Raw genomic sequence first — 14007 nt, 5'->3', positions numbered from 1 at the left:
ATGTTCATTTTATTGAATTGCTATGATGGAAAGAAAAGGAGGAGCGCAAGTTGGATTTCTTCCAATTGTGGCTTGGAACATTGCCAAATTGTCAGAAAAGGAGTGATAATGTAGTAATATATAGTACCTAGGAGTGTATAGAACTTCACTGAATGTGATGGCATTTTGTTGCCAGCAATAATGTGGCACACACATATAGCCAGTTCTATGTTGCCAGTATAACATGTGAGTATATGGCTGGAGACATGCAAGGTACAGGTAAAGCTCATTGTGAAGCTGCAAAGTTTAAAAGTGCACCAAATGTTTGTTTTTCTTTGGAATACCTCATGCATAGGGGACTACATAATTTATATAACTGACTGATTTAATTAACAATTACTAATCACTAGTGCTAACTCATTAACATTATAATGTAATCTCTGTGTGCAAAATGAGATGAAAATACATATTCTGAAATTCGTTTTTCAAACGTGCACTGGAGTTTTTTTTCTTCATTCTCTGTCTGTGTTTGCAGCAAGCAGAGAGCCTGCATACCAGGAAATGCGATTAGATACATTTGCTCCCTGTGCAAATGGCCTATTGTTCAGAAGTGAAGGGTGATGATGCCTTTCAACTTGATTGGGGCAAAAGTGTCTGCAGATTTATTTCGTAGGCAAAATGGGAAGGTGCAGAGCTCTGCTGGGGGAAGACTGTCAGAGGAAGAAGTAGTTTGTGTTTGCTGGGCTCGGAAGACAGATGACCTTGGTGTTGGCACTGTCTTGAAAGTTTCGCTGTGCATATCAGACATCAAGATTACAGAGGCAATTCATGCTGACTGGGCCTGTTCTTCCGAGTCGAGTGAAGGAAGGTCGTGTGGGAGAGAGCTACAAATCTTCGGTAAGAAGACAGTAAAGTGAGGTCACTGTGTGCTTTCGTAGAAATGAGCAATAGCAATCTAAAAATACCAGGCTGTCAGAGTATCAAAGCAGAAAGAAAATCCCCTGCATTTTCATTTGTCATGTTTAGAATCATAAAAAGTGATGCCTATTTTTAAAAAGGGTTTATTTGCACTGTATATGTTGTTGTTTTTCTCTTCCTATTTTATTACAGGTAATGCTGAAATGTACATGCTAAGATTTGTAACATGAAATTGTAATTGTCTGCAATATAATATATATATATATATATATATATATATATATATATATATATATATATATATATATATAAACAAATGGTTCAAAGTTTGTATTGCTTTGGGAATTGCATATGCGGACATGTGGAAGATTTGTGTTCTTTGGTAATACATTTGCCAATTTGCCCATGCAGATAGAGTAACAAACAGTAAAAGCGGTGATAAATAGGTGTATGCGTGTGTTTCTCCTTGCATGTTGTTTGGGGGATTCTAATATAACATATAGATTACTGGGGGTCTATGAACCAGTAATGATGCCTACGGGCGCATAGATCATTGGTGTAAATAAATCAGTGATACCGGCCACATGCTGTAGGTGGCACTCTACATAAAATTGTTGGTCCCCTTGTGTGAATAAGTTCAAGGGTCTCTATAGATCACTAGGAAGTATTCTAATAGAAAGGAAGGTTTTGTGTATGATGGGGTATGATGTAGGGAAGGAAAATTATGCTCACCACTAAGTAATTTACTACCACAAAATACCGCCAGTAGTACATATTACTAAATTCTCCAATATAGTATAACAAAGTATGGTCACTAGAATGATGTGAGGCCAAACCCAATCTAAATGCAAGGATAAGTTATTACCAAACTACCACTCTTCTTTTGACAGTAAGAAAATACCACCAGACCCCAAAATTACACAAAATATCCAACAGGGCCAACCCTGTATAAACCAAGTAGCCAAAGGCACACTTGGTTAAGGCATTTAACTCTGAGGATTCTGCTTTAAATAAACACTGGCAGGCACTTTGTACACAAAATTTGATGTTACTGATTGAAAAAGCTACCTCATCGAGATCCCCGCAGTATGTGTTGTAGGTGGGGAGGGGAGGAAGGGTATGTGAATGACAATAGGGCAAGGTAATGGGCAATCAATGGGTGGGCAAACAACCAAACAACAGCTACAAACATTGTGTCTCTACTCATATTCCATCTCCTTCCTAGCAGCACTCCTATGCAATAGTTTGGGCTATTTAGTGGCACTTCAGTGACACTTAATAGCCACAAAGAAAAGGCCTCCTGGCCATCGTGACCAGTACACAAAAAACCTAAGGGAGAAAATCGCATCACCTGGATTGCCCGCCTCACCCCATCCCTGATCCCCCCATCCACCTGCCTGAAACTAAGGGAAGGGCATATTTCATGATCTATGTCCAAGACGACTGGCCACTGTATGTTTTTAAGCATGCTTTATTATAATCACAAGTGCACAGTAGCCTAATAAATATTGATTACTAACAGACACAAACAGCCAGCTAAACGAAATGGCAAACACTACAAGTATTGTATATTCACCTTTAATAGATCAGAAGTGATTATAGTTAAATCACTAGGATTGCAAAACAGTTCACGTGTTTCAAGCAGCAAGTGATTGCTACCAATAGTCCCTCCCTCCTCAAATGGCACTGGTACGATGCAATGTACTTGAGAAACTAAGTATGTTTTAAAGTGGTGCTAATAGCAAACACCACCAATGAAACAATGTGGGGATTGAAAAATAGCAGACCATTCTTTCTGCTATGTAGCTGAAAAGCAATGTTCCCTGTGTTCCTCTAAATCCCCGTCCCCCTCTCTACCCTCATACTCCCTACGGAGTTCTGGTCTCCAGAAACTTCAATGAATGCTCCAAATATATATGTTGTTCGAATGAAGGAAAGGGATGTGTCATAAGGCATTTGAGCCAGAGCCTTGCAGTGCTGGATTTGTGTGAGACCAAAGACTGTGCACCTTTTAGAGTGCACCAATTGAATGATTCAATGTTAGTGTAATTTTGAGCATGTGTAGCAAAGAACTGGACTAGCACGGCCATGCTCAGCATCAACGAGAGGTCACTGAACACACATGGAGGCGAAAGCCGATTAAACAAAATGTATAAGTGAATTGGTTTAATGAATTAAACCTTTTCACTAGTTAAAACAAAATAGACAGATGTCATCAGGTTGCATCAAATACAATTAAACACATACAAAAACCATGGGCCTCATTACGACTATTGCGGAATGGGTTAACGGACACTGCTAATTTGCTAATTATATACGTTGAATTGCTAATCCAAATAGTTTTGGTTAGCAGTCGCAAATAATCAATTTTGCAAGACTAATTTATGCCTTGTTTTAGTTCTAGACAGTTTATGTGCAGCTGCAGTTCTCCTGCACTCCACTTCCCTCCTGTTTCTAGTCTGCCGCAGCGAGCTCCCCAGCCTGCTCCGCTGGCGTAAGATTCTATGACTATTTCTGAACTGTCTCTGAAAATGGCGCATCCGTTCCACTCCTCCATATTTTGAAGCCACCAGTGCAGGTTTGTGGTTGAATCCTGATCTAACAGGACTGACTGATGATACTTTAGCTCCTGCTGCAGATGCTTTATTTTTAGCCTCTGCAGGTCCCTGTAATGTAGGGGCCCTGGAAAATGGCCTGAAGGGAGGCTGCTAGAAGACCTACCACTCTTGCTAGCGCTCAAAGTGAAATAGTCTGTTTGTCTAGGCATTGACGTATTTCCTTATTGATCTCCCTGAGCTTCCTTGAAGGAAGCTCCCAGGTCGCCTTCTTTGTATCTATTACAAATCCTGAGCATTCCAGTCTCTTTGCCTGTGACATGTCGGATTTCTCATGGTGCACCAGAAATCCTAAAGACACTAGCAGGGATTTTACCCATTTTGTCTGATACTGCAGAGTGTCCCTGTTGCTCGCTAGTGGCAAAATGTCATCAAGGTAAATGATTATACAAATTCCTTTTTCCCTGATTGCCGCCGTTATCGGCCTCATGAGCTTGGTCAAGGCCCACGACGTGGACGCCAGTCTGAAAGGCATCGTCTTGAATTGCCAGTATTGCCCTTCCCAGTGGAATGCTAGAAAGTGTATGTACTGTGATATATGCAGTCGTCCTTCCTCAGAATGCCTCTCATGTGATTGATGCCTTCCATCTTGAAGTGTCTGCATGTTATCCAACTGTTTAGCTCTTTGAGGTTAATGATAAATCTCGATGGCCCCCTTCCGTGTAAGCTGTTCCAGCTCCTTCTAGACAATAGACTGCTCTCCTACCGACATGTGTACGGGTTCTGGGCTCCTTTCCTGGAGTGGGTATTGCATAATCACTAGCTGCAGTCCTTCGACTGTCTATAGTATCCATGCATCGCTGCAGAGCGCATGTCTGTTTTGCCAATATTTTCATGTTCCCCCTACTGGAGGATAGACTACGGGTTTCACCTGTTCCTTGGGGGTTTCCTGATCCTCTTCCTCTGAAACCTCTGGGGAATCTCCCTCATTGACAAGAAAGAGTCTTGCTGCCTGATTTCACAATACTGGGCTCTCAGGCCTTGAAGGCTGTGGGTATAACCGAAGCGACCGGCCACTCATCCTATGGCGACCGGTCACAGCGAAAACCCAATAAGGGAACATTTTCTTGATGGATGCTTGGGCCTTTTCGAGCGATGTGTACTTTCCTACAAATCTGCCCCTTTCTTTACGGAAGGTTTCTCCAAACAGCAGTCCTTGTGCTGCTTCCCCTGCTTCATATGGAGCTATGTCACTTAACTTGATATCGATTTTTAATAACAGACCTCTCCTTCTCTCAAAGGATATTGCACAATTTGCATTACCCAGCAGACAGATGGCACGTTGAGCCCAATTAGCCAATGCCTTGGCATCTACTTCCTCGCCACTGGCATGTTCTGCTAGGTCCATAATTTTTGGCAATGGTCCCGCAAGGTCGAGGACCATTGGCAAATGGGAATTACCTTCTACCAATTCTACTTTACACACACAAGGGTCTTCAAAACACACATAGCCCTTTACATAATCCTAGGTCCTTTTCCGGACAGGTTACAATGGGCATTATCTCATATGCCTTGAATCTAGTATATGTGCATGTCTTAACCATATTGTTAGCCATCATTCACTAGCAAATTGAATTATTGCTCACAGTTACAATATCTTTAGGGAATAATTAGGAAATAAACGAATGCCATTTAACATTAGCATATTTATTTTATTTTAGAAGATTGAGTTTTATTCCAAAAGCGTGTATAGATCAATAGCAGCCTCAAAAGCAACCACCTCCATTAAACGTCACAGGAACACCACAAAGTCAGCCAGACATAATTACGAGATCTGTATCCTCTTATTTCTCTACACATATCTATAGTAACCGATCCCCATTGCGTCTCACGCAAGTAATTAGGTCATCTGGACATGTTTAGAGACCTTTTCCTAGCTCAGCACTTGAACACAAAGCATACTAGAACTTGCTAGATGTTTTCTAAACTAAACTGTAACTAAGCAGACTTGCGGCTGACATTTTAGCATTTGTTACAGACTCTTATTTTAATCTAAATTAGCTTCTCAGAGTTAGGAGATGTCAATCATACTCTTTAAGACTACTCGAATAGGAGGTACGCACTGCCACCCCCTTTTTTTAAATAAAGAACTAAGTTCTACTAGCTTTCACTCGCATCTGGATATTGCGCGTGCAACCAAAAAGTTTATTTACAAATGATAACATGAACGTAGAGACGCGATGATGTCATAAATAGACGCTGGCATAAAAAGCAGCCATTTTGAAAATGAGAACAGCGTGTAGCACCAAGTTCTTCCAGAATTTCCAAGCATCTCTCCCACAAGATATGTAAGTATTATCTGACCCATGAAAGATCGCTCACTATGATATTGCTTATCTTAAAAAGATGCACTTAACAGCAGTTAGAAATTCTTTATTAAGTAAATTCATCCTTGTATTTACAGATGCGCTGTGCGCACCTCCTCTTACAAGAGATAGCCTTTATATCCAACTGCTTGGACAGTGAATTAATACCATGGCGATAAAGGGTAAGAATTACTGTACTAATAAGACTTTTCATCAATCCTATATGTCATTAAATAGTAGCTTCTTTATACACACAGACAGAGCTTGAGAAACCTGATTGAAATAAACAGGATTATATTACTGAAACAAACCACAGACCATGGAACCCTGTGGACAATAATCAAGGTTAGAATACAACTTTTCAACATTTTTGGACATAGACAATTGAATTGGGCATAAGTATTAGGTGTAGCTACAAAGAACCATGTATAAGATGGTTTATCAAACATTGCCTAGGGTAATGGGCTGAGCCATGTACTTTGGAGTCTAGGAAATACAATTGATTGAACATTAAGTCGATTTATCTAAATGAAGTCCTCAGATGGTAAACACTTATTAGGCTTATTAAGTACATTTTGGAACATGAAAGTATGAGTAATTGTTAATAATTAAGACAAAAAATCAAATGGTTGATTCTTATTTATTTGAATTTCATTTTATAAAAATTACTTGAAACGCATTGGGCCATATGAAAAATAAATTCTTGATTGAATGAACAATTGAATGGTTACTTGAATAAAAAATGTTGATTTACTAATGCTTTATTGTTAAGAATTGACAATTTGAACATTACTTAAAATTACTAAAAATCATTAACATATTATGAATTGGCAATCTGTGTCCTTCAAAGGATCAGTGGACCACTTCAAAAAAAGTGTGGCTTTGGTTAAGCCATAGACAGTGTGCAGGGGACAGGAGTTCCCCAATAGGGTACATTCTCTTACCTATATGCCAAGGTAGTTGTTTTCTCCCCAGCACCTAGAACTACATTACCTGTTCTCTCTAATTTTGAATTTAATTCTTTGGTTTAAAACCTACCTAAATATAACTAACCTAGGAGTGATTAGTGTTAACACGGTTTGGTCTGCCATGATATTGGAGGGTCTGGTGCTGTGTGTTCCCAACAAAAACCTGAACAAGCAGGCTTCTCTCCACGTCCACTGTTCAATTGGTGACTTGTGGCTTGCACTGTATACATTTACTCCTCATGAAGTGAGTTATTCATGGTTGATGACCGTTATTAACATTGTCCTTTTCTTTGTCGACCGAGTGTTCGTAATCTTATAACTGCGCTACACTGTGCTCTCTCCACTAGATGGCTTGGATAAAATGTTGCGTGTGATGCTTTGCATCTGTGACGTACTCCCTTGCTTGGACTCCTCCCCCATGACGGAGGCGGCCACTGCGCTCACTGTAATGTGCCCGGTCACCCGAATCAAGTCCCTGATCGGGCTTAAAGCGAAGTACGGGTCCCAATTGGCGTGAAAGGGCTATGTGTCTCCGTTTCGCGCGCACGCATAATGCTGAGGAAAACACTCTGCGCCGGAGTTGCTGCGGGCAATATATAAATACTAAAAGTCACGTTGGAATTAGGCTATGTGCCAAATATAAATTTACACGTTTATGACTCAGGGCACCTAAGGGTAATGTGTTACCACTCGGATAGAGTAAGCAAGATACTTTATCTACAAACGCTTAATATAGACACAAAGAGAGTTTCATTTAGCTCATGCCATCTACAGTAAGAACATGCTACTTATCTTGATGAAGAACAGGAAAAGAAGAGGCGTAGCCTAGGGACAGGCTATGGATACTAGCCAGAAACAGAGATTAGACGCAATGCAGATGACTTTATAGAAAGAGGGAAATGTAGTTTAAAAAAAAAAGAAAAAGAAAAACGAGATGTCTTGTGTCATTTTCGGTTTATTTGCTGAAACTGCCGAAGAACATAAATAAAGAAGTTGAAACATAATGCTCGCCTCTGGTCTTGACATAGAATTGGTAAATCTAAGATGGGTGATGTGTGTCATGTGTTTTGATTGGTCGTTGTGGTTCTAGTGTTCAAGTCTTGTGTGCTGTGGGATGGCTGAGTGAGTCTTGGACCAATGCGATCAGAGTTTTTGTTTCCAGTCGTTTGGTTTGTCTAGGAGCTCAGAGTATTGTCTTGTTCGCGGCCTTATGTGCTCTATAGCATTCTAGAAGTGGGAGCCATTCCAATCAATGTGTGCGTGTGTGATTCCATCAATATCGCAGTTAGGCTTTCCATTTCATATAGGTTATATGCTTTTGTTAACCATTCCCGTTGTGTCAGGATGTTGTGTCTCTTCCAGTGACGAGTAATAAGTACTCTGGCTGCTAGGAGTACGTTTCTCTGCATTTGTGAGAGTAGCAAGCAAGAGTCACCTTGTTTTTTAATACCAAACAACACTGCAGTGAGGATAGTTCAATGTTAATTTGATCTATGCATTTGACCCAAGGTAACACTTATTTCCAATACTATCGTGTTAAGGGACACTCCTACCGCATGTGCCAGTATGTACATATCTCACCGCAGTTTCAACTACAAAATGGGCTGACACTGGGGTACATCTTGGCGAGCTTGTAGGGGGTAAAATGCCATGCTGTTGTGTATTTTGTACTGCATTGCTATGGATGAGGACCATACTGCCCTGTAGATTACGGGCCACGTAACCATGTCCTCAAGAAGTTGAAGGTCATTAGACCATTGTTTTGGGGTGCTCAGAGTGTCTATGTGACAACATTAGACGACCTGACCTTAATACCATTGTGATACATTATATAGTGTTCCCTGGATCTCTATGGACATCAAGCGGCTACCATCTGAAGCTCATCCCACAACCCGAAATCTGTGCCCAAATACAACCCTTGCCCATTCATCCTCCCCACCTGTTCACCACAATCATGACTGAAAAGATAACCAAATCTCCACGGTTATCCAAATTCCCCAAAACCATGTCGCATTGCTGCATTGTACTAGATGGAGATGCAACTCACCCACTTTGGTGATGCCCAAAAAGGTGAGGGCCAGCCAACAGCGGCTCCTTACCCTTTACGAGATTGCCTTAACATATCACAACCATGAACCAACACTCCACTGTTAGTTTACATCAACATGAACACTGGACAGTTAATTTTCATAGGACCCATGTCCATGGGCTGCAGTCCGCTGCGCATCCTTTGGGTGAATCCCATGATGATGGTAATGATATTGTTCATCTGTCACTGGGTGTTACATTTGTGAAATGTTCTTGTGCCTGCGGGTCGGCCTCTTCTTGGGCAGGAGTTTGGTTTGCTGTTTTTTGAGCGTGAAACATTGTCTATGCCCTCCACTTTTCAGCGTTGATCCTCTGAATTTAGTTGTTTCACGACCCCTTCAACCTCATCCTGCGCAGTAACACTATATTCCTCTCTTCGATATTGAAAGGTGAGTGCAAAATGGAATCCCGAGCAACATCATCCGTCCCTTTCTTGTAGCCATTGGGTCAGTGGACAGTATTCCCTCCTCTTGTTCAGTGTGAACCCTGAAAGATCTTGATATATACGGATTTGTGAACCCTCAAAATGTATTTCCCCTTTCTCTCTTGCTTTTTGGATCATGTGTGTCTTTTGATTGAAGTAGTCGCATTTTGCAAGGACAGACTGAAGGATTGTTGGGTGGGTCCCCAGCCGATGGATTCTATCGAAGGATATCTCAGGGCTCGGAGGGCCATCAAGGCCACTAATAAGTGATTTCACTAGGCGTTGAAGAGTGAGCTTGGATTCACTGTGCGGTTCACTTAAGCTCATGATTCGTATGTTGGACCATCTTTCTCAGTTCTCAAGGTCATCGACCTTCAAAGTCAGGTCCCTCTCTTTTTGCTCTAACGCCTACATACATCCTTCTGTTTTCATTTCCATCAGGTCCGCTGATTGTTGGTTGTTTCCTATTGATTCTAGTTTTTCCTTGACTTGGTCTACTCTTCCTTACAAGTCTGAGATTGCTGTAGATAGACTGTTTTTGATGGCTCTGATTTTCTCTAGGTGCAAGCGTATGTCTGCTTTTGTACATCGCTCATAGCAGCAGGCGCACCCTCCGTTTGAATCGTTGTGGCCATCTTTGGTCCTCTGTGGAAGCTATTGAGCAATTTGGTCATGTTGGGGTCCAGCATGTGATGTGTGTGAGGGTCAGTGCAGCGTTTCCAGTAGCTCTTGATTCGGTAGATGAGTACATGTGGGCTCTTAACTGGTCTCTAATGCCTACTGTATTGCATACAGTGGTCCCCGATGTCCAGGTTCCGGGATGACCTGCTTGAGAGGGGCACCTTTTAAAATGTCAGTGGGGAAAGCAGGGTCTGTGGGGATATTCAAGCTGTGGATGAGTCTGTCTCATGCTGATATGGCACTTTGGCACTGTGGTGACATGCTGCACTGGGTGACTCTGTCCTTGCTGTCACGTTAGACACTTTTCAATTGGACACACGCCAGCTTGTAACAGGTGCTCTGAACTTGGGGCAGGATGCATGGATCCACCGAGCTGGGGGGATTACCTGACAGCCTGTCATGCTGGGGGACTCACCAAGTTTTCATGATGTTGGGGTCACTCCCCAAATTCTTTGTAGGACAGAGGTCAGGCCAGTATGCTTTCATTTTTGTTATTTTGTTTTTGTTTAGCCAGGGCTGTGCCCACTGGCTACCTATTGATGGGTTGTGTGTCCACCCCAATAGGATGCTGTGGTTTCAGGCTGGTATTAATGAGCCTCTTGTGCCTGCAAGCGTTCTACTGGGGCACTACAAGAGGCAGGCCTGCTTGTTTACCCAGGTGGGTAATTTCTCCAGAGGCCCATCTTGTGGCAATGTCATGACCGCAGCACTTAGTCTGCTGGCTAGATCCGTGCTGACAGTCCATGTAATCCTCATGGTGTGTTGTTGGTGGGGATGGGGGGAAGGGGAGCACTAACTTCGCTGATGGGTGTGCCGACGGCTTCGGCCTCCGGGCCCTCCATGGGCCATAGGTTAATTAGCTGTGTGATCAGTGACTTAGCTCTTAAGCCACCTTGAATAATACTTCTGGACTCATTATTTGTTATATTAAAGCCCAAGAACCTTATGTAGCGATGAAGTCGAAAGAGAGCATTTCCAACTGCCCAACCTATAATTTTGGGTTTACACATGCATGAGAGTATGACGATCCTTGATTTGTCCCCATTGACTAAAAAATTGGGGTCCTCCGCATACGAGGAAAACGCAGTGAGTTAATGTTGCAGGCCAATGGGGTCAAATCAAAGAACAACACATTATCTGCGGCCAGCCAATTTAATTTTAAAAGCCCAAGCCTTACTGGGAAGGAATTACTAGAGTCCCATAACAACTGTATATCTGAAATATAGATGTTAAGGAACAGTGGAGCCAAGACACAACCTTATCTTAGCCCCACTCGTGTTTTGATCGCTCTCAATAGGGACACTTCCGTCGATACCCTGACCTGGACATAGGTGTTAAGTTGAAAAAGTGAGATTAAATAACCAGGGCTGGATGCACTCCCCTCATAAGCAATTTGCACCACAACCTCAGTCTACTTGCTCTGATAAAGCCACTGGACAAGTCCATAGATGCCATATGGACAGTCCCTATATTGCCATTAGAAACAGACGCACAAACATGTGCCAATAGGATCCTATTCAGAGAGGTGCCAACCTGTTTCCGGAAGCCCACTTGGTTATGGACCAAGCTGTCCAGCTTATCCACCTATATTTCAAGTTCTTTCAGTATCATAGATGTGTAGATCTTGCTGATTGCATCCACAAGAGCGATCAGTCTATAGTTGGCAGTGTTCGACCAATCCCCTTTTTTGAAAATGGAAATGATATAAGGTAAGCACCGGGTAGATGGCAATATTCTAGTACCCAAAACGTCTAAAAAAAGATGGCATAAAATATTGACCCATAAGTCAGGCTCACGTTTTAGCATAATAGGGGCCAAATGATCCGGGCCCGAGGCCCTGGATCCTTTACTCTTATGGATAAGGTCACATATGACTTCTGGTTCCAAAGAGGTGAATGTCAACGACCCAGATACATCATCTGGCAAAGCAGGGGATACGTTGTTTTTTTGCTCTGTATAGGTTTTAACATAGTGCGCCACCCAAACTTCTTCATTTATAGAACATAACTCTTCAACCTCTCCCTTGTTAGCAGCAGAGTCGGTCATTTTCCAAAAACTTTGATACATCTGCCTTTATCAAAAGCTATACTGATAATTGAGTGTCCTTGATTCAAAGCTGGAATTTGACTCTTTTTGTGTAATTTCGAAAGTACTGAAAAATTATATATTTTTTTGCTGGTGTTATAAACATGCCCCTCTAGAGATTTGTCTCATAGATTTCTAATAAGGGAATGTTTATTTTTTGGCATTAGCTACTCTGCTATCACATTTGTGAGCATGCTGTTTAGGCAAACGGCAGGTGCCTTTGCCCAAGGACTTACTTAAACAATTAGCGATAGTGTCATTTAACTGCTCAGACAATAATCCCCTGTGGAGAAAATGGTTCTATTCACTTGACTTTTAAATTTGCTCAACAAAAAATAATTCCATCTAACATCTATGCTCCTTTCGTGGGGTCCCATAAATGCTAGCCATGTGCACTTTTCAAGGTTACGTTTTTTAACTAGTACCGCGAATGCCAAGGGGACATGGTCACTCACGTTCATCCGATTCATTAATAAATCTGAACAATAAGGTAGAAGAGGAGTCGAGACAAAGATCAAAGATATGATCTATCCATGAATGTGCATAGCCTCTGGACCAAGTGTAAACACAAGGAACGGTATCAAGGTTACTTGGGATTAAGAAACAGAAATTACACATTTTTAAAAGGTGTGTCTCTGTGACTCCCGCGTACCTGATGTTTTGCCTTTTGGTTGGTCGAGGGTAAGGTCTGCAGCCGATGTCCGATCCGGTCCTGCATTGAGCGATGAGGGAAGAAACTCTGGGAAACTGGGTCTGTGAATATTTGTATCAGCAGCCAAGGACATGGAGCCCCTTTCTAACACCACGATGAAGGACCACCAACTTATTAGTGTGGTGACAGGCAGTGCAAGGCACTGGCGTGCAAAGCCGAAATGATGAAAGAAAGGAAGCAAGGAGTAAATGAGAAGGAAAGCTCAGAGGAGGGAACCACAGGAGAAGGGATTCAGCAATGATGCTGGAAATCAGACAGATGGACAAGCCCAGCAATAAGGATGTAGAACAAGGCAGCAGCAATTACTGGGCAAAAGTCACAAGGCAGAAATAGGTCTCCAGCAGGCAGAAAGACCAGCAGCAACAAGCTTCTCTTCGGAAAAAGTTGTTGAGGCACTGAAGACTCAGTCTGGAGCCTCTTTATAGTTTATAGGTTCCAGAGGCTTGTGTCAATTATTTGTGGTGCTGTGAGCAACCACCAATGCTGCTTTTACAGCGCATGTGCAGAAACGGGCTGCTGGTCCTGTGCGCATGTACGAAGAGACGAAAATGGCGGCCCCCATGAGCCAGGGGTTGCCGCATCAGGAAACCTTGTGGGATCCCACGCGGTTTTCAGTCAAAGAGCCTCCAGGCATGGCGCAAGTGATAAGGCTGTGCCGTGACACCCTTCTCTACCCTGAACCTGAGGTAAAGAATTCCCTCACCTTATTTGTGACTTATTTTGTCCAAATATGTCCTAATATGTCAACAGCACGGCCAGAATTAAAGTACCTCCAATCAAAATAGTGCTGTCGCACAACCAAGTCTCGATCACACTGCCCAACACACACTGGAACTCACAGACTTGGCTTTTTACAGGGTTCCAATAAATTTATATTTAATAGTTCCTGTGTAATTTCTTGAAATTAAAGACATAATGCTAGAATTCCTGGAGTGGAACTATCAATAAGGAAGGAGGGCACCATTGTTCATAAATCAATTGCTCTCACCAACACCCTGCACAGTCTCCCAAGCTTGCCTTTAATCACACACTGGAAAAATAACTTAAACCCATTTAGATTTAGAGGAAAGGTAAGCATAGTTTCTTGAAAGATGTATATGTCGTATGCCCAGATAGGAGACTTACAATTAGCCACCTCTGATTGATTATGAAAACCACAACAGTTCCGAATAAGCATTTCAAGGGGTAGCTGTTAAAGACTGCCAATCGCTCTTTGGGCAAGATGTTCTTA

This window comes from Ambystoma mexicanum, chromosome 8, assembly GCF_040938575.1.
Source record: "Ambystoma mexicanum isolate Mex_15411 chromosome 8, UKY_AmexF1_1, whole genome shotgun sequence".
NCBI classification, from domain to species: Eukaryota; Metazoa; Chordata; class Amphibia; order Caudata; family Ambystomatidae; genus Ambystoma; species Ambystoma mexicanum.
This window is presented reverse-complemented; position numbering follows the sequence as displayed.